This window comes from Macrobrachium rosenbergii, chromosome 37 (assembly GCF_040412425.1).
Source record: "Macrobrachium rosenbergii isolate ZJJX-2024 chromosome 37, ASM4041242v1, whole genome shotgun sequence".
Taxonomy (NCBI): domain Eukaryota; kingdom Metazoa; phylum Arthropoda; class Malacostraca; order Decapoda; family Palaemonidae; genus Macrobrachium; species Macrobrachium rosenbergii.
In genome coordinates, this window is record NC_089777.1 from 26,575,537 (window position 1) to 26,581,536 (window position 6,000).

At 36.8% G+C, this 6,000-nt stretch overlaps 1 long non-coding RNA gene across 1 annotated transcript in view; it reads right to left on the reverse strand.

Annotated features, from left to right (window-relative positions):
- LOC136825428 (uncharacterized) overlaps positions 1 to 6,000 on the reverse strand; it is a 326,278-nt gene that overhangs the window by 187,789 nt on the left and 132,489 nt on the right. Inside the window, exon 3 of the long non-coding RNA XR_010849338.1 lies at positions 2,079 to 2,145. This is a non-coding gene — a long non-coding RNA (uncharacterized lncRNA). The remainder of the gene's footprint in view (positions 1 to 2,078; positions 2,146 to 6,000) is intronic.

The window sequence follows — 6,000 nt, forward strand, 5'->3', positions numbered from 1 at the left end:
TCAGTCCAGTCAATAAAAAAGATGCTTTAATGTATTAAATCTATGAATTAAAACATCAATCAATTGTATCAGAGGCGACAGAGTATTCAAAGTTCAATAAGGAAAAAAATGAACACCAATTCGTTAATCAAGATAAGAAGAACAATAGATACTTGAGTAAGATAAGACTGAGCGCTAACAGTTTAATCAACGCAAGAATAACGCAAACTCTTCCAATCAAAATGAAGATAGCAGCTAAATCTTATATTAAAATGATAAATGTGCACCCTGCAATACTCATAACCCTACTGTGTTATGAAAATACCTCCACATACATGAGACTATCTCTTGCTCAAAAATACTCGCTATTTACAAAACTACGAGTCCGGTTCGAGAAAACATCATTGACTATTCTGGTATTAATGAGAATTTGGTAAATGTGTCCCCGCCGGACATCAAGTTCCTAAAGACATGGGGAAAACAACAGAACTGACAACGAAAACCTGTTGTCAGTGGGCCCCAAGAGACGTGTCAGCATCAGCCTCTCTCTCTCTCTCTCTCTCTCTCTCTCTCTCTCTCTCTCTCTCAACCCGTCATTTATCTCATTCTTTTAAAAAAGAAAAAGATAACTGACATTGCCCTGAGGCATAGAAAGAGAGAGAGAGAGAGAGAGAGAGAGAGAGAGAGAGAGAGAGAGAGAGAGAGAGTATTTTGAAAACTGATATAAAGCAACAGGTTTCGGACAAAATATATGACAACGAGAAAATTACTTAATATGCTTTCTAACGATGATGTAAGGAGAGAGAGAGAGAGAGAGAGAGAGAGAGAGAGAGAGAGAAAGGCACTTTGAAAAGTGATACAAAGCAACAGATTTCGGACAAAATATATGACAATGCGAAAGTTACTTAATATGCCTTACAACGATGGATGTAAATTAACTAAGGAACACTGAAAATTTCTTACCTACCTTTTGCTGTATTTTAAATAGAACCCAATTAGAAAGTCAATCATGAAGTCGCTAATCTAAGTATTAAGATGAAACTCATCGCACTGGAACAATCGCACGGAAATGTGGCCATCGCCAAAAGTGATAAAGGAAAATTGTGGGGTGGTTATGGCAGGGGATGGTGAGAAATACCCACCTCTTTTGAGAGGTTTGGAAAGGTGGTCACAAATGAAACTAGCAACCAGTGGAACAAGTCCACTACAGCGAGTTCAGAGAGGCGCTACAGTTGAGGTGGGGGCGTTTACTCATTCCATACCTCCTACAGAATCCTCTACAGAAATAGATTTGTGTCAAAACAGCAAAGTTTACCGTTGTCGAACGAATTCCTTAGATGAGTGGTTCTTAGCCTTTTTCGTTACCTCGCCCCCTCTAAGAGTTGGTCCTTCCCCCCATGCCCCCTTAGCATCCGTGAGTAAAATTCCCTTCCAGATTTGAAGGAAAATTTAAAAAAAGGGATAGACAAAAGGTGTTTTTATTCTTTTGGGAATGAATTAGTGAGATATTTGACACTGCTTCTTAGCTACTAGATCTTAAATGCATGGTTGCATGTTAAGAGAATAATGAATATAATTAGAGAATTTCAAATTTTCCCATAGGGCTCGCCCCCACCTGGAAATTGCTGACGCCCCCCAGGGTAAGAACCACTGTCTCAGATGCCAACAGGTAAATCATCATGATATGCCAAAGGAAATCCTGTTTGGTATTCGAATGGTTTAACGACGCGGAGAATTTCAAGGGGCCTTGCTTAGATCCCTTTATAAAAATAATTTTCTTTCTCGGTAACAAGATTACCAACGGCTCAATTTATGCAAATAATTTGCATAAATAAAAAAAGGTTTTAATTGCCCTCAAGTCAGGCTAAGCCTAATAAACAAGAACCTAGTCACTAATTTCCACATTCTTTTGTGTGTATGTTGTATAATCTCTAGTCTAGGCAATAATATCAGCGCAGTAATATATTGCTCCACTTTATAAAGTGGAGAAAGAAATGATCGACATAATATCGTGCGTAGGAACTGCTTGAAATATTGTTAAGTATTCCCATCAATCATAAATAAAAAAAAAAAAAAATAAAAGAATAGCGCCTACTTACCTTGCACCTAAGTTCATCTGTCTCGTCCCCTGGTCCACGACAGCCTTCCTTTAGCGAAATCGCGAACCTGTAAAAGAAATATTTTATTTAAGAAAAAACTTAAGCAAAAAATATAGTAGAATATATATATCCAACAATTACACATTCCAGAAAAAAGGTAAATATAAGTTATAAAAACTTTAGGCCTATTAAATGCTCCGCCTAGCGGTTAATAAATTTCAAGAGCAGGTGTGGAGGTGACAGACTAAGGAATCTGAGATGGTGCTGACCATGCGGAATAGACCGAACCATTTCTGTCATCCGGAAGGTTGACGTTTTTATCGAATAACTCCCCAAAAAAGTCTTTATTTTGTGGTAAAACTAAGATTTACAAGACCGCTATAATCAGCTGATCTAATGTTTCGTAATATATACTTCGTTCACTGTTCAGAGTTTATGGAAGACCCTTTATAGTAAAGAAGAAGAATAAAAAAAATCAGATTGCAAAATAAGTAAAAAACATTCCTTCACTTAGAAGGAAATCATAAATAAAGAAAAAATGTGCACTAGACAAAGGTAACAAGAGCTTAGACACAATATCACGTGAATTACCGGCCCAGTTCATCACAAACACGCTTTTAGAAATTAATCTGATCGACTACCCTGAATCTACATCAGTTTTTGAATCAATAATGTTTAGGATTTCACTTTATCATCAGAACAGACGTCTCTTATCCTTGACATACCAGTCGCGAGTTAATTCAAATAGCAATGCATTAAGCAGTGTCTCATAATTAGGCATATACGAGTGAGCGATTCAATTTCAGAACGTGAACTGCAACTCACTGATTCAACGAGACTTAGTATTGAACATGAGCGCTTTAAATGACGATATATCTGAATATCTCAAATGGTTAACGTGTGAAAACAAGTAAAAAATGCGCCGAAGTTTCTTCGGCGCAATCAAGTTTTCTGTACGGCCGCCACTACAGCGTGTAATCAAGGCCACCGAAAATAGATCTACCTCTCGGTGGTCTTGGTATAATGCTGTATGAGCTGCGGCCCTTGAAACTTTAACAACGTCCCGGTGGCGGCCTACCCTATATCGTTGCCAGAAGAACGATTATGGCTAACTTTAACCTTAAATAAAATAAAAGCTACAGAAGCTAGAGGGTTATAATTTGGTATGTTTGATGATTGGAGGGTGGATGATTAACATATGAATTTAAAGCCCTGTAGCCTCAGCAGTTTTTAAGATCTGAGGGCGAACAGAAAAAGTGCTACAGAAAAAAGTGCGGACGGACAGACAAAGCCGGTATAATACTTTTCTTTTCCAGAAAACTAATAATGAACAAATAAGCACTTCAAATATGGCTGTATCTGAAGCCTGATTCACCGTGTTGGAGACGTAGGTGCCGGACAAAGGAATTATTATGCGTCCTAGAACGAAAAATTGTGCCACGACATTTGTTACGAAGAAGTAGCCATTCAATTCCCACCCAAAACTCACCAAAATGGTAGCCGATTCGGGAGCAGAATGAACCGCAAAATTTACTGAGATGGATGACAAATATCCTCAGTCGTTGAGTATTTTCCAACATATCAAAATTTACTTTAATTGTGAAATAATAGATAAGTAATAAACACAATGAATCAATATATTGAATTTAATGCCCTGAAACGACAAATACTGAAATCAAAGTAACATTCATTTGTTTAGTAGTAAGTACTTAGTAACGTCATGAAAAATAAGAAGTTGATTTCACTGGGAAATCATAAACCTTTTGATAATTATAATTAATTTTATTCATAATGCACTACTATACAATTACCCTCGTAATCATTTCCAGATATGAAGGCTATTCGTTATATGTCAGTTTGAAGAAACCTGTCAACTGAATTCAAGTACCTCCAGCAATATCCAGTAAATATAATTTCAAACTCATTATTATCGCTGTGCGTAAAGTCATCGTTATCTTCAATATATAGTTAATTATATCAAAGACACTACTACTGATAATTCTCACGGTTGAGATGTCGTTCCATTAGCGTGTTCAGGTCATCCTAGCAAGTACAAAGAAAAAATAAACTAACAAATGGACAAAAAGTCAAGAAATCAAGTAGACAGCCAGCAGAAAGCAAACAGAATATCAGCAGAAAGGAAGCAGAAAGTCAGAGGAAGGCAAGTAGAAAGTCAGCGGAAAGGAAGCCGAAAATCAGTAGAAAGTAAGTAGAAAAAAGCAGAACATCAACAGAAAGTCAGCAGAAAACGAGCAGAGAGTCAGCAGAAAATCAACAGAAACTTATCAGAAAGCAAGCTGACAACCAGAAGAAAGCAATCAGAAAGTCAGCGGAAATCAAGCATAAAGCAAGCAGAAAGTTAGCAGAAAGCAAGAAGAAAGCAAGCAGAGAGTCAGCAGAAAGCAAGCAGAAAATCAGCGGAAATCAAGCATAAAGGAAGCAGAAAGTTAGCAGAAAGCAAGCAAACAACATCCAGGAAGTTGAGCATTTTATCATCACCAAGTACCACTTCAGTTCCAGGCCAACAGCATCTTTCTCCCACTCACATCTAAGCTTGTTTTCGTCAGTCTTCTCTTACCCTCAACAAAATGGTCAGACTTCTTCCTATTTTACCTATGGCTGGAGAGGAACAACAAGAGATGCTAAACCAAGCTAAACCAAGCTAATCGGAGAGTCTAAACTCCTTGGTGATGGAGAAAAGCTGATGGATTTTTCTGGGGAAATTCTCACTGCCGCGTGGGTGAACATTTTTTTTTATGAATCTGCTACATTATGAATCGTATATTTTCATAAGTATACTATCATGATGCGGCAGTTTACTGGCCATAACATCGCATCACACTTTTAACGAAAGAAAATACTTTAATTGGGTTCCTTTTTTGTTTACATCACCAGTGGAAGTGCATCAGCATCTTGGTAATTTTACTGAGAATTTTAGTGGATAAGAATTCTAATCACCCACCTTATTATAAAAGTGAAACATGGTAATAAATAAGACATATACATTATTTCTTATTATACAAAATCATTACAGTTTCCTAATACCTATGAAAGAATAATGAATAATAGTTACTTGTCTATAATTTTTCTGGCTAGAAATCACTGCACCTAGATACTTAAAACCTACAGACACACGATTAATTTTGTACCGGACATTGAAACCCACGAACTTTCCAAAGAGAAAAGAATCCTGCCCTGTGAGAAACTATTCAAAACTATCAAAAAACAAGGACCGAAAGCACCAAGGAACATCAACAACAATAACGAAAGCATGCAATCGCACACAGTTGCTTTCCCGAGGCTTTCTCTTTTCACGTCACATTATCCTGAGAGCAAAAGCACTCGTTCCAACTTCCCTTGTAAACACAAACACATTTTCCTTGCACGTTCATTTTCGGAATCTCACAGAGGGTTAAGTGTTTTTGTTTGTGAATTATCCGGCTGGCTCAAATTTAACCAGTTTTAAAACTAAAATGTTTATGCTTACTGTTCCAGGTTTTGGGTGTTACCTTAGTTAAGATACATTAATTATTTTCTTTAAATAATTCGAAGGTTCAACTAAAACGTCATAATTGCCTTTTTATATTTTATTCTCTTCTCTGATGATCAATTAATATTTAAATTTACCTAATGGAGCACAGCTCTTAACAGCTACCGGAGATGTTTCTCTTCAATCCCACACCCCCTAAGAAAATTTGATACATTATGACAGGAACAGTATTCCATGAATCAGATAGTCATGGGATTTACTAAATGAAAATGTAAACCATTTACATGACAATTCTGCTTGCCTTCATTCCAATAACTTTCAGTTAAAGGGAAAGGAACATGAAATTATGAACACAGAAAAAATGCAAATACCGGGTATAAGAACAGTCACAATTTAGAAGTATCTAATGGCTTTTCCATTATTCGCAAGGAT